This window comes from Miniopterus schreibersii, assembly GCF_964146895.1.
Source record: "Miniopterus schreibersii genome assembly, chromosome: 15".
NCBI lineage: Eukaryota > Metazoa > Chordata > Mammalia > Chiroptera > Miniopteridae > Miniopterus > Miniopterus schreibersii.
In genome coordinates, this window is record NC_138115.1 from 44,886,806 (window position 1) to 44,911,303 (window position 24,498).

Consider the following 24,498-nt stretch of genomic DNA (forward strand, 5'->3'; position numbering starts at 1 on the left):
AACAATGGAAAAAATAAACTATGATTCTTTTAAAAGGTTTTAATATCCCACTTCTGAGAAAATAAAAACACGCTTCTATGCGATTGTACTCCAAGGCTTTCCCAACCTCATTTTTAACTATCTCACCTCTGTTCTACTCTAACCTTCTCTTTCTTTTTTTCTTCTTCTTTTTTTGGAGGAGGAGGAGTGAAAGGCTACAACAGGAGAGATAACAGGAATAAACCAGATAATAGAAACAGAGAAGGAAAAAAACAAAAAACACGCCAGTTTCTTTTTCTCTCCTCACATTGAATACTAAATACATCTTCATCATCAAATACTAACAACCACATTCTTAAGGGCAAGAATAAATTTCCTGGAGTCACAACCTAATCTAAAGCAAAAGGAAGGATGCAGGCTTTGCATCTGTAAATTGTCTGTATGCCAAATTCTTCAAACAACCTTGACTGCAATACAGGCTACAGTTAAATACGGTGACATGAACCTGGGTCCAAAGGGTGGGGTACTAAGCTCTTTTACAGCTTTCTAGTCCAACAAGTGAGATCAGTTAAAGAACTTTAAACTCAAGTGCTTCACTCACTAAGTATAGAAAACACCAAGGTTTTTATGAGAAAGCTTGGCTATCATCTGATGATAACCAAGAGTTTAGAGATAACTTCATGATATTGCACGATACTATAACAGTTCTATAGGAAGAAGAGAAGGAGAATTTGGGAAGAAGCTAATTTCTCTGTATGAACTCAAAATAATCCTGTAAAACAGCTCATTCATTCCCAGTGTCCTTTTGATCCCAATGACAAGTATGAAGGTCTCTGAATTAGCCTATTTCAACTAGGTACAGGGCCTCCCTATGTCAGTAATAGCAGTGTTTTCTCCTTGTTGTAAAACATGTGCCTGATTCTTAGCAAACACTCTCAGAACCAGAACATAATATCAACACTGGTACAATCCTATGCTCCTGCTTGTGCACATTTTTCTAAAATATTTTCCTCATTTGTTTTCCTTAATCATGCTCTTTCCTTTAAACAGGAAGACAAAACGGATCCTAGGATATGCATGCTGAGCAGATTTTCACCCGAAAATGTAGCCTTAATCTTCTGAAGGCAAATGTCCTTTCAGGCTCCCTCTTCTGTGGATGCCACTTTTCCTAAACCGCAAGCCTTCCTGATTCACAGCAGGTCCAGGACAGATTACAGTTATGTGGTAGGTTCTGTCAGGCAAGCTCTGACAAGGCCTCAAAATAGACCCTGGGCACCAGCCCGGGAAACTGCCACTCACAAGTTCCAACTTCATCATAAAAGGTTAGCCCCTTAGCACTTTTTTCTCTGTAGTCTCTATCATGTTAAAAGGGCAAAGATTCCTGAACGTCCTCCTGGTAATGAGTGAGCTACATAAAACAGAAATTAAACATTTTAAACCTTCTTTATCCTGCTCAAGACACTGCAGAATAGAGACTGAATCTGTACCTACCTCCTGCCTTGGGAAATTAGGCCATCAATAGCACTCTGGTTTGCAAAAGAATTTTTGGATCTCAAACTCCACAGAGGTTTATTTTATTATGAATTGACTAGAGTGAAGAAGATAAAAGAAAAAGAGAAGTGGGTTCTTTATTTCCCTCATGACTAATAACACAGCAGACTTCAGCAGGGCAAGAAGTTAAACTATATATAATGTTTTTAATTGATATTAGTCATAAAGTCCTAAAACAATGAGCCTACTACAAAAGGTACTCATTTAACTATTACCAATTATAAATGAAGTGATTTGTCTGTAGCAGCACCAGTCTTTAAGCTACAGTATATTCACCCTCACCAGGACAAATAAAATTAACCACCCACCACTCTAAAATATTTTAGAGTGCTGCCTTATAAAACACAGTTGCAGCATTCTTAGACGGAAAGGAGGGTAAACAACACAAGTAATTAAGAGCTCCCTTCTCCCTCTGCAAGGCTAGGAAGGAAGTTACCTTTTATTATGAAACAAAGCCCAGTATAGGATTGAAATAAACTTTTAGATTTCACAACTCAAGTCCCAATACCGCAATCACACTTTCAGAAATAAGTTCCATACACATACTTAGGGACTAGGACAAAGACTTATAAATGAATTGTTCATTATAGCAGCGTTTGTATAAAACTAAAAACAATCTAAATGTCTAGTAATAGGGAATGGCAAAATAAATGATGGAAAATGAATAAATTATGGTTCATCTACATTAGGCAGGACATTCAGTTTTTTTAAAAAATCAGATGGGAAACGGGGATAGGGGGAGGGAGAAAGGATATGGGGGGATAAACGGTGATGGAAGGAGACCTGACGGGGGTGGTGAGCACATACTACAATACACGATGATGTATCAGAGAATTGTACACCTGAAACCTATATAATTTTATTAACCAACCTCACCTCAATAAAGTCAATAAAAAAGTTTTTTTGTTGTTTTTGCTTTTTAATCCTCACCTGAGGATATTTTTTCTATTGCTTTTTAGAGACGGTGAAAGGGGGAGAAAGAGAGAAAGAGAGACATCGATGTGAGAGACACATCGGTTAGTTGCCTCTAGCGCACGCCCCGACCGGGGCTGGGGATCAAGTCTGCAACTGAGGTATATGTCCTTGGCCAGAATCAAATCCAGGACCCAGCTGGTCTAACCACTGAGCAAAACTGGCTAGGGCAATAAAAAAGTTTTTTAAAAAATCAGAAGGACATATGTGCTCACATAGAAAGAGCTCTGCCCAGCTGGTGTGGCTCAGCAGTTGAGCACTGACCTAGGATCCAGGAGATGGCGTTTTGATTCCTGGTCAGGGCACATGCCAGGATTTCGGGCTCGATGCCCAGTAGAGGGCGTGCAGGAGGCAGCCGATCAATGACTCTCTCACCACTGATGTTTCTCTCTCTCTCCCTCTCCCTTCCTCTCTCTGAAATCAATAAAGACATATTTTTTTTAAAAAGCTCTCACACATATTAAGGGTAAAAAAGAAAGGTATAGGACATTTCTCTTAAACCTATGTGAGTACATATGTATAGAAAACTTGGACACAGACACGCGGGAAACCACCTGGATTACGGGGAGGGGGAGTGAGAGAAGGCTAGAAGGTTATTGAAGAAAGGAGATTTACTTTTCACCATATAACATTTTCTTTTTAAATGGTTTATCAATTTTAAAACGTCCTGCAAAAATCTACTGAACCCATGAAGTGAACTTTCTCCTTCCACGTATGCCATTTTTCCCCTCTTCCTTTTCCCATTTCTACTCTTACCTACTACTGACCACAATAAAAGCGTACAAATGTGCAACAGGTCTAAGTTTCTCCAAGAAATAAAACAAAATTCTCTCTGTCCCCCCACGAAAATAAAGAAATAATAGAACAAATGAAAAAGTATGACATACAGTAAACCCAGCTTTCAGCCCGTTGTTTGATTCCTTTTAGGTCTGGCCCACTTTTTATTATAGGCCAAAAAGTTTTAAAAGTGCAATGGGCAACACATACAAAAAATCACTTCACCCTGGCCAGGTAGCTCGGTTAGAGCATGCCCCGAATCGCCACGGCTGCAGGTCTGAGCCCCGGGCAGGGCACATACAAGCAGCAGCCCTGTGGATGCATAAACGGTGGGCGACAAATCAAGGTTTCCTTCTCTCTCCCTTCTTTCTCTCTAAAATCAATAAATTAAAAAAAAAATTTTCAATCATTTCCACAGGTGTCCTGTCTATGATCTTAAAGGGGAGAATGGAGGGAAAGGACAGTTATTTTACTCACAGGGTAAACTTGCTCAGTTCCTTTCTTCTGAAGTTTAAAAGTTCTGAATGATGGTCATAAAGGCTATTCATTATCTGCAAACTGGACAAGGTAGTACGTTTTCCTGGTTAAAGGACCTCCCTCCATTCAGATTCTCCAGAGAGAAAGCAACTACCTAAAAGAAAAAAGCTATGAAAGGGCCTCTGTTTTGTATGTGCAATGATCTTACGGTGAGGACAGAAGAATTTTATTTCCTCTTAAGTGACCCTCATCAACATTCCCAGCACACTGCAGGGAGATTTTTTTTTTCCATCCATCATTAATTCTGTTCCTTTTTACACTAAGAACAGGGTAAACAAGTCACAAAGAGCTCTGCAAGAGACTGCTGCCTCCCTCTCATTTCCAATAAAGATCTGTTTTTGGTTTTGTCTTGAGAGAGAAAGAATCTACTCTGTCAAATATATTCTATCACTTTTGTTTTCTTTCACTAAGAGATGCTTAAATCCTGACTAAGAAGGCTTCTCTTGCCCGTCTACCTATCCAGGCTGTCAGTGATGCTGACGGTGGTTTCTACAGGGATTTTCCAAAAGGGAATCTATTCACAGGGAACTGAAACTCTTATGTCACTATGGGCTGGACAAAAATCAAAAGCAGCATTAGGGAACACTCTGAATATAAGAATCAACAATCTAGGAAACAAGATGTCAAAATTTAGTCAAGGAATTAAAGGAATTTGGTAAGCAAGACCAACGGGGTAAACTTACCATTACTTTATCACTGGTAACTAAAGTTCTTTATAAACAAAAATCAAGGTAAAATAAGCTGAATTCCAGAAAGAAGAAACAGAAAACAGGCTCAGAGTATCAAGAACTCTGAGGTTCAAAGTTATTTTGCTTAACAACATTTTAAAAGCCAAAATGATCAAGTTACATTTCAGCATAAAAAGTTATTCCTAGTTTAAAATGAATTCATTCCAACAATAAATAAATCACAACTTCAGTGTACACTTTCTTCTATACCAGAACTTAAATAAGAACTCACCATCTACAGTGAGTCTCATGCCACATTTTTAAGGACAGATTTGCAAAATGGGTGAGACCTTTCACTCAAAAGACTATTTTGTATACTGCAGATTCTTTCAGCGAACTTTCCCCTACCCTGACGATGGTAGTAGCTCTCCTTTCACTGGTGTTTATTTCTAGAGCCCTTCGTTTATCTCCCCACATTGGACAAAACATGGGTAAAAATCACAACCACCCACTTAGGAACTAACAATTCTACACCCAAATATTCTGCAAAAGTTCAATTTTTATTTCCTTACCATACTTCATGACAATAAATATCCAGCAGCAAACCTAACAATGTGTAATACAACACTTTCCATAAAATGACAGGAGGTATCTAATAAAACAGGCAGTAACCAACTTCTAGCTTTCCTCTACTTCAACTGTAAGATCCAAATCAATGATTCACCAAGTAGTGACCTAACTTCCTATGTGAATCACACTTTCCAAAATCCTTATTCTACATCAGCAGAATACTAGCTCAACATCTCTGTATTTGCTAAACAGAACATGATGTTGGTAAAACAGGGTTAATTCTGCAAGACTTTCAAACCCCAGCGAATCCCAAGTCCCTGCCAACTAACTCTTATCTGCAACACTCTGCCTTCTCCAAAAACAGATTTATCCCCAAAATAAAACGTTATCTGGGGGGGGGGGGTAGTTATTTTAAACATTAAGAACGCACCCATCCATCCCCTGCTCTCCGTCTCTGATGCCATCACTGCATCCTCAATCTCTCCCTACTGTGATTGAAAAATAAGTGGCCACTTTGTTGCCCTCACATACATTTTAGTCAATTAACCTACTACAACTTTTCTATTTACGGCAGAAACGCTGAGTCATTAAATGGAAACTCAAGGGAAATGTGCTACAAACTAGTTCAAGTTTAGGATAAAATATTTCTCTTGCCACATCTCAGCAGCCTGATAGTTGTATCTCCCACGGTGGAAAAAAAGTAGAGCAAACACTTGAGCACACACATACCCCCCATGAGAAAAAAAAGGAGGTGGGTTTCCTGGTCCCCCCGCTTCCCCCTGGATCCCCACAGGCCAGAGAAGCAGGCCCGACTGGACTATACAACTTAACCATCTGGGTGTGAACAACACCCCTTATTAGTCAAAGCGTGAAGCCCGACACTCCTAGCAAGCGCCTGCTATGCCCGCACTTCAGTTCGGGTCAAGGAGGAAGAAGAAAAAAAAAATTCCGTAAAACTGCTACGCCCTCCACCGGCCTGACACCGGTCCCGGGCGGGCAGCCTGGGGACGGAACCGAGGGGGTGCCGCGTCGGGGAAGGCGGAGAAGGCGCCACGAGCGCCCGAGGCGGAGGGACAGCAGCCCGATTTCATTTCTCCCGCAATGCGAGCAACACCTTCCCCTCGCGAGGACCGAGGGTGCGCGTTCGAAACCGGCCGCGAAGCCGGAGCCCGCGGGAGGCAGGGGGCGACCCCGACCCCGGAGCACGGAGCCCGGACGCGGCCAGCTCCCGGGAAGCCCGGCCCCCAGCAGGGGTCAGCGGCGGCGCGGACTCGGGGCTGCACAGGCTGGGAAGGGGGCCCCGGTCCCTGCTCTGCCCGGGACAGCGGGAAGAGCAGCCCTTACCTGCCTCTGGGCGCGGGCAGTGGCTGCGGCGCCGCCCGCGAAGGGCCGGAGCGCGGCCCGCCCGCCGGGAGCCCGCCGGCCGAAGAGCGGGGAGCAAAGGGCGAGGGGCGCGGAGGGCGAACTCCGTCCCAGGTCCCCGGCCAGGCGGGCCGGGCTGGACGCGGCAGCTCCAGGTGCCGGCGGCCGGTCAGCCAGTCACGCCGGTGTCCCCTCAGCGCCGCGGCTCAGGCAGCGAGAACCAGCCCCCGGGAGGAGCCGCAGCCCGAGCGGCTGGCGGAGGAGGCGGAGGGGCGGGGCCACAGGGTCGGCGACCCGCTCACCCGGAAGTAGTTGTGGCGGCGGCGGCGCGCGCCGGGGATTGGGCTGATTCCGGCGGGGTGAGTGCGCCAGGCTGCCGGGCGGCCCGCTGCGCGCCTCTCGGGCGGGTCGAGCTCCGGCCTCCCGGCTCCTGCGGCGCGAGCTGCTGGGGCTGCGCGGGAGGGAGACAGGAAGGGAGGGTGTCGGGTCGCGACCGCCGGTGGGGTGGAGGCCCCGGGAGGCCTAGAGGTGGCTCCTCCGGGTCCACGGTGCCCGCCCAGCCCCTCTGCCCCAGGACCGCGGCCCAGAGAGTGAATTGATGCGCGTGTCCGTTCAAGGCCGCCCCTGCCCTGGTCGCCCCTAAACTGCCCGGCCTGGTGGGCTTGGGTAAGTGGGCCCGGGTGGCAGCTCCGACTGTCGGAAACGCGGGTGAGTGGGTGTGGTTGAAATGCTAAAAGCCTTATTTTCAAAATGAAAACGAGTGGTTTTAAATATTATTTCCCGAGAAGAATGCTGGGGGCCGGGCGGGGATAGATCGTCCGTTAGATATCTGGCGGACACGGGCCTGTCATTCATTCCAGAAGTCTCTCTCGAGACCCCCGAGGGCCCAGGCCCCGGAGAGGCACCAGCGTCCTGCTCTTCGTGTGGTCGGGCGATTTCAGCCCGCAAGCAAGGTCACGACGGATTGTGTAAGGCCCCGCAGGAAATAACACAACAGTGGTGAGAGATCGTATACCCCCTGGCACGGTGGGCTGGGTAGACGAGGCCTGCAGAGGAGGGAAGTGGGCAGCGGGCAGCCTCCTGAGAAGAAGGAACGAAATAGGCTGAGATGCAACGTGACAGGCAGGGTGGGCTCCAGAACCCCCGGTGAGCCGCAGATTCCATGTTAAGAACCTGTCTCCAAAGCCTTCCAAGGGCTGTTTCTGTGCTTCTGCAATTTCAGGGGGCTCGTGGCCCTTTTAAAGTGCATGGGGGCTGGGGCTAGGGCATGGATAGGTTCAAGGCATGAATTAGGGAACTTTGGTCTCCAGGCAGTGAGACATCAACGGCTACTTCATTTCATTACACCGTCAGCCTTGAAAGACAGTTTCTTTAACTTTTCACTGTTTCTCTTTCCATGACACTATTTTCCTCAGACCCCTGGGTAGGAGAATAACTTTTACCTGGGATCCAGAGGAGCTTAATCTTCCCAAAAGAGCATAACTATTTTATGATCTGAATGAAGGGTTAATGACGTATTTTGCTAAGTCAGCAAAATTAAACAAAATTAAAAGCCAACTTGCAAGAGAGTATCTATTTGGGTAATAATGCATTACCTGGATAATACCAATAAACTTCATGATGTTTATTAAATATTGGTTTTATATAACTGCATAATTAATGGAAAGATTGTTTGGATAGTATTAGGATGAGATTCTCTTGCCCTTTTTATTTTACTCTTTAACCACTTGCTTTGGCTCAGACCAAACTAAGAGAGAAATATTTTGTTGTGTCTTCTGGGAAAACTAGGAGAGAGCTCACACTTATTGAATACCTGTGATTTGCACACACTGTGATAGCACTTAAATATATTATCCCTTTGCCTACTAGGACAAACCTTCAGGTATGGGGAATACTGTACCCATTTTGGTAACAAAGACGTTGAAGTTCAGAGAGATTGTGACTTGCCTAAGCTAACAAAACTAGTAGCTGGAGGAGCTAAAATTTGAACTCAGATCTTTCTGGCCCTAATTCCCTTTACACCATGTTGCCGTACTTTAATATTTATTTAAGAGGTCCATATAAGTAAAGTCCAGCCAAGCAGATTTCTGTGTTGCTTTTAGAATTTTATTATGAAAACACACTTTTACGTAGAGTATAAATGAGGCAATTTTGGAACTTCTCTGTTTACATAAAAACTACTCCACTTGTTTTAAGAGTTTACACTGTCCTGTGTCTTTTGAACACTCCCAAGAATGTTATTAAGTGTGATGCTAATATTTTGTCATTGCAGAGGGGTTCTGACTAAATGCATCACTCTGAATTATTTCACAAGCAGTCTTTCCCTGCACATTTACTGATATTTCTGCCAAAAATATGTGTTCCCATATCTTGGTGGAATATTCTGACATGTGAATGCCCCCAAGTCTGTGTGGGCTGGCTGCTTTAGGGAAAAATTAATAGATGAAGGAAAATTCTGCAAGTGTTTATACAGTTTTGAGGAATGAGGTAGTAGGATTTGTACGTTTTTGTTCCTTTTATATCAGATCTTTCACATTTTTCTTTGATGATGTCAGGAAACAAAAATTTTCCTTTCTCAAGAGCAAGCACTCTTTTTCATGGTTTTCACAAAACTGGGTTGTCTTTTGTGAACATAATACTATGTTTCACTCTATACACATCTCTGGAAAACGTTGTAAGTTCAAACATTAAAAATAATTGCCACTTTTTAGAGCCTGATGTTTTTATTTGTAAATTGTGTGCATGTGTGTTGGAAGCATTTTTTAAAATTTTGGTTAACTTCTTACAAACCTATGGAAACCTAGCAACTATGTATATCTGTTTTAAATGTAACCAATATTCTCTCTCTAAAAATTTCTTCTTATCTAGATTTACTATTTAATCTTGCTGTCTTTTTTTTTTTTCTTTCTTTCACTTTTGATTTGGAAATAATTGTAGACTCACAAGAAACTGGAAAAATAGTAGAGAGGTCCTGTGTACCCTTTGTCAAGTTTCCTTGACAAAGGTAGGTAGCCTCTTACATACCTATAATAATATATTATTAAAAGTAGGAAATGACATCTGGCTATCTTCTTTAGATTTTTAGTTTATTTTTGTTTCATATCAAAAAATTACCATTTGCCATAATTCATTTCTATTGTATTTTATTTCGCTCTTCTCCCTTTCCTAGACAGTCAGTGACAAAGTCAGTAAGCTTGCCATGGAGCTCGTCTGGAATTGTAAGTTTACTAAAAAATTCTGTGGGTCAACACGCTTAAAAATTATTCATTTTTGTCTTTTTTTTTCTGACACTATTCCATGTCATCCTGCCCAAATAAACCTATACATTAAGACAACCTGTGTATGTGTGTATTTTATGCAGCCTCTGACTAATGAAATGTTTCCAAAGAGTTTGCTATTAAAGTAGAAGAAGAGTGCAAAGCCCCTCAGGTGAATGAAAGAAAAAAAAAAGTTTCTAAACATCTAACTATCCAAATGAGAGTGCCATGGTCTGTTGATTTGGAAGCCAGATCTCATTTTTGGTTCGTTCTGGCTCTACATGGCATCTCCTAACCAGAGTAGCTCACCCTTTACTCCACCAGGGAGTAAGCAAAGCAAAGAGAGATGTGGAACTTAACTTTCTTCAGTCTTTTTTTTTTAACTTTCTTCAGTCTTAGTGATGGGGAAAGGTTAATGAGAGGTGAGAGCTGGACCTTTTGCATAGGTATCAATTGTGTATGAATGCCTAGGCACAGCTAATCAGGTGATGGCTCTTCTGCATTATATAGTCATTGCAAGTGAGAAATGAAACATCCTTCATATTATGGCTCCTTTAGCAAACTTTTTAAACTACTGTGTACCAGGCACCCATTTGAGTGTCTCTCTCACATCGTTGTTTCTCTCTTTCTCTCTTCCCCCCTTCCACTCTTAAAAAAAGGCCCTAAAGAATGCACTTGGCCCTGTTTGAGCAACAAGGAGATCAGTGTGACTGAGGAGTAATGGACAAGAGGGAAGAATGGTAGTAGGAACCATATCTTGCTGGGTCTTGTAGACCATGGTAAGAAATTGGCTTTTCCTCTTTCAATGAGGTGAGTTAGCGGAGATTTTTGAGCAGAGGAGCTACATAATGTCACTCTTTAAAGAACTTTTCTGTTCGTGGTAGAATCTAGGTGGTGAGTATACAGATAGATCACAAATTCTTTCAACTTTGCTGTATGTTTAAATGTTTTCCTAATAAGATGAAGAGACTATTTTAGCTGCTTACTGTGACTAGACCTGGGGTGGGGGAGGGAAAAGGGGCAAAGGTGAGAGCAGGAAGACCAGTTTTGGGCTATTGCAATAATTCAGATGGCAGTGGAGGTCATCAGTGGTTATATTCTGAATAAATTTTGAAGATAGAGCCAGTAAGATTTGTTTACGGAATGGGTTAGAAATGTGAGAAAAATTAAAGAACATGTAAGGTTTTAGACCTGAGCAACTGAAAAGATGGGGTTCCCATCTACTAAAAGGCAGTCTAGGTCAAGCAGGTTTGGAGGAAAAGACTGTTTGGACAAGGTGAGGTTGAGATGCCTGTTGCGCATCTAAGTGGAGATATCAAAAAGGCAATTGAGTATAAAAGTCAGTAATTCAGAGGAAATATCCAGGTAGGAAACACAAATGTATGAATTCCTATAAAGAACAGGAATATAAATACCTATATACCTTGAGAGTCAAATAGAAATACTCAGAGTTTAGCTTAAAGCCTCTTACTGTGCCTTTGTTCTAGGCTGGCTATGTTCGTAGATAGTTATCAGTTGCTTTATATTGCCTTTCAGAATATTTATATGCATTGCTGTCTGCAACTCACTTGTCTTCTAAAGAGTTAAGATTTTTAATGTTGAGTCTTCCCAAGCAGATTATACATTTCTTCGGGAAAGATCTTAGAGTGCCATATCCCTGGAAGACATTTTATAATGCTAGAGGTGTTCTTTTTTTTTTTTCCCCATTTCTTTTGTGTTATAAAGCTTTAATTTTCTTATAAATTTTTAATTTAGACACTTCTAGCTGTCCTGTGAAAATAAGGGTAGAGTTAGACTGTTCTATCTTTTGTCATTCATGCCCATTTCAGGTCAGACAAAGAGACCTTATTGAAAAAAAAGGGTCCAGCTCTCTCCCTCCATGTTGGCATTATACTCAAACTTCATGCCCAGCAAGGTTTCAGTCCAGCAAGAAACAGGTCCTTCCCAGTGGTTCCTGAATTCGCTAGTTGAACCAACATGATGACCTGCCCATCCCTGAAGACATTAACTGTAGCTGGAAAAATCCTTTGCTGTGATTGGCCCGATATGAGTCATATACTTCACCTCCGGTTCACCCACAGAAGAACGTAGATTATAGGAGAGGGTGGGTGCCCAGAAGTACTGTCACCAAAATGAGGAAATGGATACTGAAGGTCAAAAAACAATGAATACTCACCAAGTAACTCAGACACCTAGGCTTTGTTCCTCCCTTAAGCTTTTAAAAGAAGTTAATAATGCCATGGCACTCACTCTGAATCTCTTCCAAATCCTTACACAATACTGCACTTCCCCCTGAATCATTAGGGGGAAACATTCACTTGTCATTGATGAGTGAACGTCCCAAAAAGAAGTGCATGAGTATAGAACTTAACCAGCTGGAAGGATCAGTATTTCAGCACAGGTATTACAGGTAGTTTCTTGTCCTATAGTTCTTTCCTATTGTCAGTCTGCCTGAAACATTTATTTACACTCAACACCCTGGGGCCAGGGTGGCTGCTAGCTAAGATGCCTGGGAAACCACTACAGAAGCAAGTGACAATCAGCTCGAGTTTATCTACTAAGAAAGACATTTACACGGTATAGAATCTTAAAAGCCAAATGTGTATAAAGGTATATCTGTTTTCTCTTAAGCTTCATTTCAGCTTTGCCATTTTCATTCCTTTCTACACTAACAGGTTACTTTCCCCCACAAGATGTCTGACCTAAATTATATGGCATTTTTAACATTTTAGTTCAAATTTTGCTGCAGAAAATGGATAACTTTGGTATAAAGAGAATGTTGGCTCTATTTATTATTCTGGAATTTGGGGTGGCTCCTCTAGTTTGCTGCTTCCCTGGACACCAAACATAACATTCTCTGTTGTAGGACCTGCTTCAAGTTGGTCATGAGACTGGCAGAAAATCAAACCAAACTAAATGAACAGTTGTTGAAGTGAATCTCACATCCTGGAGCTGTGCATGCCATGGAATAGCCAGCTTTTATTAACAAGCAGCACAATTCTGATCAGAATCACTGCCCCATGGTTCTGCTCATCAAAATTTTTTATTTGGAAGTTGGACTTGGGTCTGGTTACCTTAAATATACTGGGTCCTGGCCAGGTAGCTCAGTTGGTTAGAGTGTTGTCCCGATATACCAAGGTTGCAGGTTCGATTCCCTGGTCAGGGCACATACAAGAATCAACCAATGAATTCACAAATAAGCAGCACAATAAATCAATATATCTCTCCCTCTCTCTCTCTCTAAAAATCAATATATATATTTTAAATGTTATTAAAAAATAAATAAACATGATGGAATATAGCCATTAAAACTTCTATTGTAGGAGAAGGTAGCATAGGATAACGTTAACCATGTATTTAAATGTAAAAGGTAGGTTATTAAACAGTATGTTCTAGATGATTCCAATCTTGTTTAATATTATACAGACATAGAAAAAACCTGGAGAAGACACCCAAATGTTAACCTTAAGAAGTGGAATTATCAGTGATTTGAATTGATTGTTTACTTTTCAAAATGTTCCTAGATGACATATATTCCATCTGTACTCAGATAAATTAATTTTTAAAGAAAAGTAGCTTATAATACCAATACCCCACTCAAAATATACAAAAGATATAACTGCAAAGTAGATCTAATTATGATTCTCACTGCTCAAAACCATTGGAGATTTTTCTCTTACCTTGCATACATCATTTGTCCTTTCATTTTAAAAGAAAAACTATGTATTGGATGCTGGATGTAAATGAACAATACAGGTGTGGCTCCTGCCCTCCTAAAACTGTCTAGTGGAGATATAACATGCTGACAGGAGCAATCCAGCACGTTACAGCCAATAACAGAGTCTTATGTGTTGTCCATTCGAACACCTAACCCTCCTTTTGCACATCAGATCCAGCTTTGGTACGTCAGCTGACAGGCACGTTGAGCTTCGGTTTGAGCCACATCTCCACCCTCGTTCCCACAGTAGTGTTCAATTCAGTTATTAGTGTTCAATTATTTGAGTGTTTATTTGCTCTTATTTTATGTAGGTCTTATCAATGTAATTTGAATGATATCAAGATGGAAATCATTAGGCGTGCCAGAAGCAATAAATCTCTGGCCCCAATCAGACAACCAGATGTTCACGGAAGGAGGTGAGTAAATTGTGTGATGGGAAAGAAGAAAATCAGGGAACAAAAGCAGAATCCTGGAAATAGTCATTGTTAAATGTAGTACCTGAAACTTTAGATGTGTTTAAAGATTTTGATCTTTTCAGTTATTCAGGAAAAGATTCCTCGTAGAACATGTAAGTTTATTGTTAGATTTTTAGGTATATTTTTAGGTATGCTTTATGTTTGAAAGTTGGAAACTGCCTGTGGTGGGTCACCACTGCCTACAGAATATATTCTAAATCATCGATCACATCCATGATGTTAAAATTATCACGTTTATAGTGGTACTGAGAAAAAAGTTTACAGGTCACCTATAAAAGTTGCTATGGTTAAGTTGCTAGATTACATGGTGATGGTAATTGGTAAGTGGAGAGGAAGAATCAGATATTTATTCTGCCTTTTTTGTACAAATTGTATTTTAGAGTAGTCAGGGAATTGATACGGAAAATTCTTTTTGTATCAGGTATTTCCAACTAACAAATGTAAAAGGAATGACAAAATTTAAAAATCACCATTTAGGAAACGTAATAAAGTAACAGATTTAAAGAACAATCATCAATGTCTACTAAAACCATTAGATAAAAGATTGACAGGTATAATTTATAATGGTTGGATGGGGTTGGCAACACCTGGACATCACTGAAAGCCGAGCAGCTATACATCATATGCATTCTGATGCAGTGCAATCAAAAATATATAGAATCACCTGCGAATTATTTTTGCCACTCTCCCAAATATTTTTAGTTAGAATCCAATCAAACTTGCGAATGGAGCTGTCAGTTTTTAAGAAAGAAGGGGAATGAACAACAGGAAAGTGTCCACAACAAGAAGATGCAATGAACTAAATCCATAATATGAAAAGTTCTGCAGGACAAATGACAGGATTTCTTTAAGATACAAATTACCTTAATAATTTAAAAGAGATAGAAGAGACCTAACAACCAAATATAGCACAAGGATCCTGATTTGATTAAGCAGTTTTGAACAGACATTTTTGAGACAATGGGGAAATTTGACCGTAGACTAGCTATTAAGTGATATTAAGGAATTATTATTAATTAAGGATTAATAATTTTATCTGTGTCATAATGATATAGTGGTTGTTTTTTTGAAAGCAGTCTTTTGTCTATTAGAGATGTACACTATGTAATTTAAGGGTGAAATTCTGTGACCTCCAGGATATCCTTCAAAATAGTTCAGAGGAAATGGAGGACATATCAGGACAAATGAAACAAGATTAGGGGAAACAGGTTGGTCAGTGTCAAAGCTGAGTGATAAGCACATGGGCGGATGGGGTATAATACCATCGTCTGTTTTGTGTGTGTGTTTTTAATATTCCAGAACAAGGAGTTAAAATTTAAGTCAATCAATACATGACAGACAGACATAAAGGCTTTAGGGCAGCTTCTTTCCATACCTGACTTGTGCCCCTGGGGAAGAAGCTGAGTGAATGAATGTGAACTATAACATTGGGATCCCTGAGCCAGCAGGTCTGGGTGCACTCGTCCAACTGTGTAAACCTGAGGAAAGGAGCACCTCCCTTTCTATTTTGTGGAACCACTGAGGGCAAGTGCACTAGTAACAGCCACCGTGAGCACGGAAGTTCAATCCAAGTCACTTTCAGGTGGCCTGTGTGTCCACAGGTGATCAAAGAAGAGGTAGCTGAAGCTCTTGCTGACACACGTGGAGCTGAGATCTAAATTGGGGTATAATTATCTCAATGGAGGCTTCATTAGATATAAGGACAGTCCTGTGGGCAGCAGAGGAAGTTGACAAGGGCCTTGCTTTCCAAGGGCATAGCCTTGGAATGTTTCACAGTCAGCAATGACCCTGGCTGGCTCCTGGATTCCATCCCAGCTAGAGTAACACCTTCCAGAGCAATCAGCCTTGACTGTGATCATTGTGATTCTTAGTCATGTGAGGGAAGGAGGTGGCCGGAGGAGAGGAGGTCTAGAGTTCCCACTGATCTAGATGTGTGGGGCTTGTGTTGACAAACCAGAGACATCTCTATGGTGAGACACTGTGCGTTCTCGAGTTAGCAAAGCAGGATTTATTCATTACGAGGTTCTTGAATTGCACAATTTTATCATTACATTTTATGGGAACAACTAACTCTGACTATGTTCAGAGGTGTGACCTGAGTTTTCTTCCTACTCCGTTGTGTAATCTTGGGCAGGTTGCTCTTCTCTAAATTAGGTTAATAACTACCTTGCCTTTCTACCTCCAGGGTTGTTGTGAGGATCTGAAGAGATAATATATGGAACTATAATTTTTGTGAACTATCACACACTATACAAATGTCAGGCATCATTATTACTCTAAGTGACTAGGTTATTTATATCTGAAAGCCCCTTATTTCCTTTTATTCCTCGTTAACAATAAGTGTTTAATTAGTACATTATAAAATTAGATAATAGGAAACAACTATAGAGAAGTTTCGCATATAGTGTGATCTTCCTGAATTCTCCTATGTTACATAGGAATTCCTGGGAAATAAGGAAAATCTTACCTAGTTAATATTGTATAGTTATATCCTTGAGCACATTCTCATCAATTGAGGAGACAAATAAGTTACTGTATATTCCATAAATAATGCCTATTACTATTTTATAATCTCAATTTTGTAAGTCAATATTTCTAATGTTTCAGTTGGGGAACTTCCAAAGCCCAAGTTAGCAAACTACTGCCCATGGAACAAATCTAGCCACCACCTATTTTTGTATGGCCTGCAACTGAGAATTTTTTGACATTTTGAGAAATAGGTTGAGGTTTTTTAAAATCAAAAAAATATTTTAGGACACATAAAAATTATATGAAATTCAAGTGTCAGTATCTATTTATTGGAACATAGCCACACCCATTTGTGTACTGTCTGTAGCTGCCACAGCAATTGAGTAGTTGTGAGAGAAACCATATGGCCCACACAGCCTGAAATACTTACTTTTGGTCCTTTACAGAAGAGTTTGCCTACCACTAGAATAGAGAATTCAAAGGGACAGAAATATTTTTTAAAATTTAGGTTCCTACCTTTTAGGATAAATAAAACTGGATTATATGGACTCAACTTACGCATATGCAATAACAGAAATTCACAGTTATGGTTTTAATATGCAATGACTTGACTTGAGTGAATTGAAAATGGACTCAACCATTCTGGGAAGCTCTTTGGTAGTGTCTACTAAAGCTGTACACACTCATACTCTATGACTTACAGATTCCACTTCTAGGTGCATACCTAGGCACTTAACTATTCTTTAATGGGTTTAGGCCTAGGGCCACAATTTCAAATGCACACAGAGAGGGATCAGAAAAGTAATATTAATTGCTGACCAGAAGGGCATTTTCAGTGGCTGTGATTTAAGTGTATACACTGGCATAGCTGCCCTTCACTCTTTTGTTCTGCCACATATCTAGACTTCAAGGTTCTGCTTCTCTCTTCTTTCCCCCTCCCCTCCCCTCCCCTCCCCTCCCCTCCCCTCCCCTCCCCTTCCCTCCCCTCCTCTCCCCTCCCCTCTCTCTCTCTCTCCTCAGTGGCTGATTGCTCTTGAGTAATCCGAAACCGTACCCATGTCAGGTGTCATGGATGCAGTTAGTGCTCTACCCAGGTCTCCTTGCAGGACAGTGCACCATCCCCCAGCTCCTGTGAATGTTGGCTGCTAGCAGCTCACAGCTGCCCCCTTCTCTTGAATCACCTTGCCCCAATATGCTTGAGAAACTATGCCTTTCCCTGGAAGCTGCCCACAGCCAATAACTGATGGACTTGGGGGTACAAAAGGCAGGCTCCACTGCTTCAAGACAGGGCAGCTCTGCAATGTCCCTCACTCTCCAGCTCTCACCGTGGGATCAGGCTGAGGCCAGGCTTGCTCAGTTATATTTTCTGCTGCATCCTGTTCCCTCACTGGGAGCACTCCCTCATAAATCACTTGCACCAGAATCTCTCAGCTTTAGGGAACCTAAGCAAAGTCAAAGGGACCACAAGATCTTCTTTGGCCAAAGAGCCGGAGAGCCGAGACACTCTGAGACCATATCAATGGCAACACAACCATGAACTCCTGGAGCTCCGTTTCTTCCCTTGCCAGTTTTCCTCTGATTTCATAAAAACCCCAAGGAACTTTCCAATAATCCCCTTGTTTTGGTTTAAGTCAGCCCAAGTCCATTTTCTTGCCTTAAACCAATATAACCTTTGCTAATATGATGGGCAATTCAGGCTTGACTTAGCATACCTTTGGAGATATGGCCCAATGCTTGGTGGGATAACATCAGTCTGAATCCTGAGGTAAACGTTAATTGATTACTCTCCTATTCTCTTGGCATAAGTAACTAAAGTGTTGCTGAGAATGCTTCCCATCCTTTAATCCTTCAGGAATTTGCCTTGCTGAGGAGCTCATTTGTTACCCAGGGTTGTGTTTCCCTGAGACCTTCCTGATTCCCCGGGGGCAAGGAGAGCTACATTCCTTCCACTGGTCATCATCCTCTGGCGTATCTCTTTGTTTCCAGTCCCATTCAGGAAGGCTCTAGAATCTCTCAGAGCCTTCTCATCACTAAAATCTACTCTTCTAGATCTTATTGTCTCCATGTGCGTGTGCGTGCATGCACATGCAGATATGCAGGGAGTTTGCATACATGTTACAGAAGCAGGAGGGGGAGGTGGGGAAGTCACAGGAGGGTGGTCAGATTCAAATGACTAAAGTAGGGGTTATAAAGAAAGGGTGACACCACACAAGCCTGATTAGTTCTACTCAGAATTATTCACTGATTCATCAGAAAATGGATCCTTTTGACCCAGACTCTCCCCTCTCAATAGTCAAAGGCAGCTCTGGTTGGAGCTAGGAATTGTGCCTCTACGGCAATTTTATGTAGTTTAGCCCAAGACAAGTTTCCACTTGAGCCAAATGTAGATAGAGAAGGATAATATTTTAAGATATTAACCTGCATTCTGGTTTCCAGTGGGCATGTCCTCCTCTCCTCTCCCTCCATTCAAGCAGACAGTCTTAGGCAGACACGTTATGGAGTGAAGGGTAAAAAGTTGACAAGCCTTTCTGGCTTGTTCTTAATGGTAGGTGCCATAAATGGTAGGTGCCATAAATGGATGATCCATTGTTTGTAGAGCACCTGCTAATGAGGTTAGTTTGGCCCACACAGTACTTTTTAAAAAGTACAATTCTGGCCACATAGTGCTCCGCTTTCCAGTTTACCAGAGTCCCCAGCACTCCCTATTGTCTATTACAACTGACATTACCTGTCCGGCCTCTTTCTGTGTGCACCAGGCCTAAACCCATCATGGAAGATTGTCAGGTGCCCAGGAAGCCAACATTCTCCTCTCTGAGAAAGAAACAGAAAACTAAGAGGGGAAGGTTTCCTCCAGAGGAGGGAGAGCCCAGTTATAGTCAACAATGAGTCAGGGCCTATTCTTAGCATCATGGAGAGTAGGAAGAAGCAGATCCTGCAGTTTAATTTTGGGCTTTCAGACCGGGGCCCCACTTGGATCCAAATGCCTGAGAAGGTAGAGGACTTACAGAAGGGACTATGTTGAAGGAACAGTATTCCCAAGGTAGGAGAGAGAGAAAGAGGTGTACATGAGGGCCTAGAGTCAGCAAGGAAATCCTCCCTCACAATCACTCTTTAACTCTCCTTCCCCTTTCCCAGGATTTATCCACCAAACAAATATTTATTAAGCGTTTTCTTTATGTGTCAGGCATGGTTGCTTTACTTCTTCAGGTTCCTCTATACCCCTTTGCCTTGAACAAGATATAGACAATTTTTTCTTTATTGACTCTTCATATATACTTCTAGAATTTTAGCTCTGAAAAAGCCATGAGAGCTGTTGAAGCCTTCCTACCTTCAAGAAAGAGGCTGGAAATGGCCAAGGAGTATGTGTGACTGAGTAACCCAAACCAGGCCATTCGTGTTCTTTCAGAAATTTGAATCTTGAGCACAGGAACATAAGAGTAGAAAACCTATCCTGAGGGAGGCTCCTTGAAGGGACTGCCCATTAACTTCTGCTACCTGGATTACCCTTATTTCTCTTCTTTCAGGGGCCTGACAGGTCAAATTCTGTAAATTCTGAGAGCTTTCCCATATCATTCTAATGAGGTCATTTAAAGGTCAGTGTCTGTTGCTGGCAACCTGAGAATCCTGCTTTGTACAAAAAGTTTCTGGAATATGTGAGATGTGAGCCTTACATGAATAGCTGGGAAGGAAGAGTGGCTTGTTCCAGGTGAGGAGGACATTACTAGCAAAGCCTCTCAAGACCTCTGATTGGCTTGGCTCAAGGGGAGGCTTCAAGGAAGGGTGAGAAAGATGAGGGTGGAAGATGAGGGTGGGGCTAGAGTGGGAAAGTCCTTTCCTACTTGTCTGGAGGGTATATTTCTTTTCTCTTAGAGTGCTGTTGTTGGACACACTTCTGGGCCATAACCAGAGCTACAGATGGAGTTGGAGCCAGCCAACAGAGAAGTGCACAGGACACGTTAGAAACTGGGGATGGGCCCTGGCCGGTTTGGCTCAGTGGTTAGTGTCGGCTCATGGACTGAAGGGTCCCAGGTTCAGTTCTGGTCAAGGGCACCTACCTCAGTTGCAGGCTCTATCCTCAGCCCCAGTAGGGGTGAGTGCGAGAGGCAACCAATTGATGTGCCTCTCTCACATCAATGTGCCCCTCTCTCTCTCTTTCTCTCTCTCTCTCTCTCTCTCTCTCTCTCTCCCTTCCATGCTCTCACAAAGCAATGGTAAAAATATCCTCTGGTGAGGATTTAAAAAAAACAAACTGGGGATGGACTAGGAAGTTTCATCCACCTGGTGAGCTGAGGCAGCAAAGAATTGGGAACGATTACTGAAGAGAAACAAGAGCTAGGGAAGAGGGGAGAAGGTGAGGGTGCGTGATTGTTTGTAAGGAACAGAATGGACTCTTGAGTCAGCCTGCCCAGGTTTTTGAGTCCCGGCTCCATCACTCACTTTGTGTGATTGATTTCTTTACCTTTACATGTTCCCTACCTCAATTTAATTGAGTGGCTTGAAAAAAAACATCATGTTAAAAGGGAAATGGTGGTTTGAGACAGACCTATAGAATGGACAGGGAACTAGGTGACTGGCAGAGTTGGGCAATAACCTGGGCTACTTCCTGTTTTGATAGGATTCTTGGAAACTAGATACAGATACAGCCCATACTGCTTGAACAGGAGTGTGTGAGGGTCCATGAAATACTCGGTGCTCTCAAGGAACCGGACCTGAAGTTTTATCAGTCTTCAAGAATGTAGAGCCCTAGCCAGTTTGGCTTAATGGTTAGAGTGCTGGCCCTCGGACTGAAGTGTCCTGGGTTCGATTCCAGCCAAGGGCACCTACCACAGTTGCAGGCTTGATCCCAGGCCCTGGTCCGGGCGTGTGCAGAAGGCAGTCAGTCAATGTGTCTCTCTCACATCGATGTTTCTCTCTCTCTCTCTCTCCCCCCCCCCCACGCCCCTTCCACTCTCTCTGAAAAGCAATGGGGAAAAATATCCTCGGGCGAGGGTATAAAAAAGCAAAACAACAAACTAACAATAAAAGAATGTGGAGTGATGGAGAAAGTGCTGACCTAGAGTCCACAGAGGGTCTATTAGGTTTATGAGAAGCAATTCATTCTCTCTCAGCACCTGGCTTTCCCGTATTAGTAGCTTTTGACCATGGAATGCACATCTCTGCTCCACCGTTGAATACGGACTACTCTGCCTGAATCATCCTAATCTCATTCCTTCCCCACCTCATCCAGATGTCCCCAGGATGTCTGAATTTTAAACACAATGTGTCCTCCCCCAGAACTGACATTTTATCCCAAAGGACAGTTGGAAAACATGGACATAGCCCTTGGGTGATCATGTGCTAACGAGTGGGCCATTTCTCTGGGTCATGAGGTGTAAGGGTTGAAGCTATAAGGCTATACTTTCCACCACTCTTGCAAGGCAGGAGGGACAAATATTATTAACTTCATTTTACAAACAAAGAATCCAAATCTTAGATGGAGTGACTTGCCCAAGATCTCAGAGCTGGGAAGTGGTCACTCAGCCCACATCCAGGTTGTCTGCCCCTAATCCAGGGTGTTCTCCTTCAAATTCAGTTATATCCTATTGTCTTACTGTCTCCAGAGTCTGAGGGACCTTCTGCACTCAGGGTCTGGAAACAGTTCCCTTCAGGCAGGGGGGAGCCCTTGGGAAGAACCTCAGGGTGTGTCCAGAATCATCCAACGAGATGTTTGGATTATATCTGTGAATAAGGCACGAAGTTCCCTATCCCTGTGGAATTTACACTACATCAGGGTGGGGAGTGGGTTTCAGAAGTATCAGGATGGGAGGAAGTGCTGCAACTTATGAAATGGAGACATCAGAGAAAGTGGCCTTTGAGCGAAGACTTGAAGCTCAGGGACTGAACCACGGGATATGTGGGCAAAAAGGATTCTAGGCAGACAAAGGAGCCAGTACGAAGGCGCTGGGGCAGAAGTAATCTTAGTGTGTGCAAGGAACAGCAAGGAGGACGGGTGCCTGTAGCACAGAAGGCAGAGGCATCTGGTTGAACAGCTGTGTGCTGATAAATGTTTGTCAACTGGCTCTTGACAAAGCCCTGATTGGTAGCATTTATTGAATGCCATGGTTTAGATGCTCCCATCGTGGCTGATTTCAACCTACATGACATTGCTAAATGTCAACTTGGGAAGAGATGTGTGCAGTTGGCTCTTGAGAGTCACTGTGAGTGGGCTCCCCACACCTCCGCCTGCAGGCCGCAGGATGTGGGAGTATTAAGCTCACAGTGGAATGTGGACTGGAGAGACGGATTTGGGGGTCATCTGCAGAGCGGTGGTCATTGGAGCCAGGGGAGCAGCAAGATGATCCACAGAGTTGGTTCAGGGTCAAAAGAAGGGCACAAAGGATAGACTCTGACGCAACACCAGCATTTACTTGTCACGCGAGAAAGAAGCGTCTTTGAAGGTGACAGAAGACTTCAAAGAGAAAGTCAGTAGCACCAAGGCGGTGTAGTGGAAGCCAGGGAGTAGGAATTCTCAAGACGATCCCCACTGCCAGGTAACGCAGAGAGATCCAGTAATGTAAGGCTTGGAGAATGAGTGTCTGCGTCATTTCAACGTTAGCAGGTTATTGTTACTTAACAGGCATGGGGAGGACAGCAGCCAGAGTGCAGAGAGGAAAATGGTTTTTTTTGTTGTTTTTTAACCCTCACCTGAGGATATTTTTTTCATTGCTTTTCAGAGAGAGTGGAAGGGGCGGAGAGAGAGAGAGAAACATCGATGCGAGAGAGACACATTGATCGGTTGCCTCCCACACTTGCCTCGACCGGGGCTGTGGATCAAGCCCACAACAGAGGTACATGCCCTTGGCTGAAGTCAAACCCGGGACCCTTCAGTCTGCAGGCTGATGCTCTAACTACAAAACTGAGCACAACTGGCGAGGGCAGAGGGAAAATGTTTGAAAAGATAGTGCATGTGGCCAGGGAAGCTGGCATTTGGGCTATTCTAATAGTTATCTACAAATGACTTCAAACTAGTAGCTTAAAACAATAAACATTAATTAAACACAAACAAACATCATTATCTCATAGCGTCTGTGGGTCAGGAATTCAGAAGCAGCATAGCTGGATAGCGCAGATCTGGAGCCTCTTGTGAGGCGCAGTGGAGATGCTGGCTGGGCTGTGGTCATCTACAGGATCACCTAGGGCTAGAGGACCCAGGGAGGAAGATGGCTCGTCAATGCTGGTTGTTGGCAGGAGGTCTAAGTCCGAGCCACGAGGAACTCTCCACAGGGCTGCTGGAATATTCTAACAATAGGGCAGCTGGTCTCCTCCAGAGTGGGTGATCCAGTAAGAGTACAACAGAAGATGCAATGTCTTTTTTGGACTTAGTCTCAGGAGGCATACACCATCGCTTCTGCAATGACCTATTGGTCACAGCAATCATCCATGATTCAGTGTGGATGGGGACCGTACGACCCCATAGATACCAGGAGGAAAGGACCACCTGGGGGGGGGAGGGTGCGTCTGGGAGTCTGGCAACCACAGATGGGACCAGGCGTGGCAGGGTTGTAAGGCCTATGGTATTAACTGTCCTCAGGGTTGCAAACATGCCTCTCATATTTTCATGGAATCATAGGTATATTTGGGTTCCCCACAGAGTTTTCAGTCAGGCCCTCAGTGCCAGTCCATCTTCCTGTAGCCCCTGACGTTGGTGTAGGCAAAGGCCTCGCAATGTGATGTTTTTTTGTGAGGACCATAGACCAACACAGGCCGAGGTCTAACATGGAGCTCTGTTGTTTAGCCTGTTTCAAACACAGACCCCTTGAAGGTACTCGATGGCTGGACCTAGAAACCTGTGCAACAAGATAGAAGTAGCATTGTTATCAGAATAAAAGACGTGTATTTCCTGGCCGGGCGTGGCTCAGCGGTTGAGCATCAACCTAGGATCCAGGAGATCGTGGTTCGATTCCTGGTCAGGGCACCTGCCTGGGTTGTGGGCTCGATCCCCCGTCGGGTGTGCAGGAGGCAGCCGATCAATGATGACTCTCTCATCATTGATGTTTCAACTCTCTCTCTCCCTCTCCCTTCCTCTCTCTCTGAAATTAATAAAGATAAATTAAAAAAAAAAAAAAGACGTGTATTTACCCTGATTCATGGTAACCTTAATGATCAGGGTTTACCTCTTTCTA

At 43.0% G+C, this 24,498-nt stretch overlaps 1 protein-coding gene across 33 annotated transcripts in view; it reads right to left on the reverse strand.

The window, feature by feature from the left end:
• The window catches only part of LRRFIP2 (LRR binding FLII interacting protein 2), an 86,739-nt gene extending 79,876 nt beyond the window's left edge, over positions 1–6,863 (reverse strand). For 10 of the 33 annotated variants that reach the window (XM_081160136.1, XM_081160111.1, XM_081160117.1 and 7 more), the window contains exon 1: positions 6,399–6,679. The gene's annotated coding sequence lies outside the window, so the exon portion shown is untranslated. Of the gene's footprint in view, positions 1–1,470; positions 1,568–3,756; positions 3,911–6,398 lie in introns of those variants that run through there. The other 23 variants (XM_081160130.1, XM_081160128.1, XM_081160131.1 and 20 more) reach the window with 13 other exon arrangements.
• Between the last annotated feature and the right edge of the window lie 17,635 nt (positions 6,864–24,498).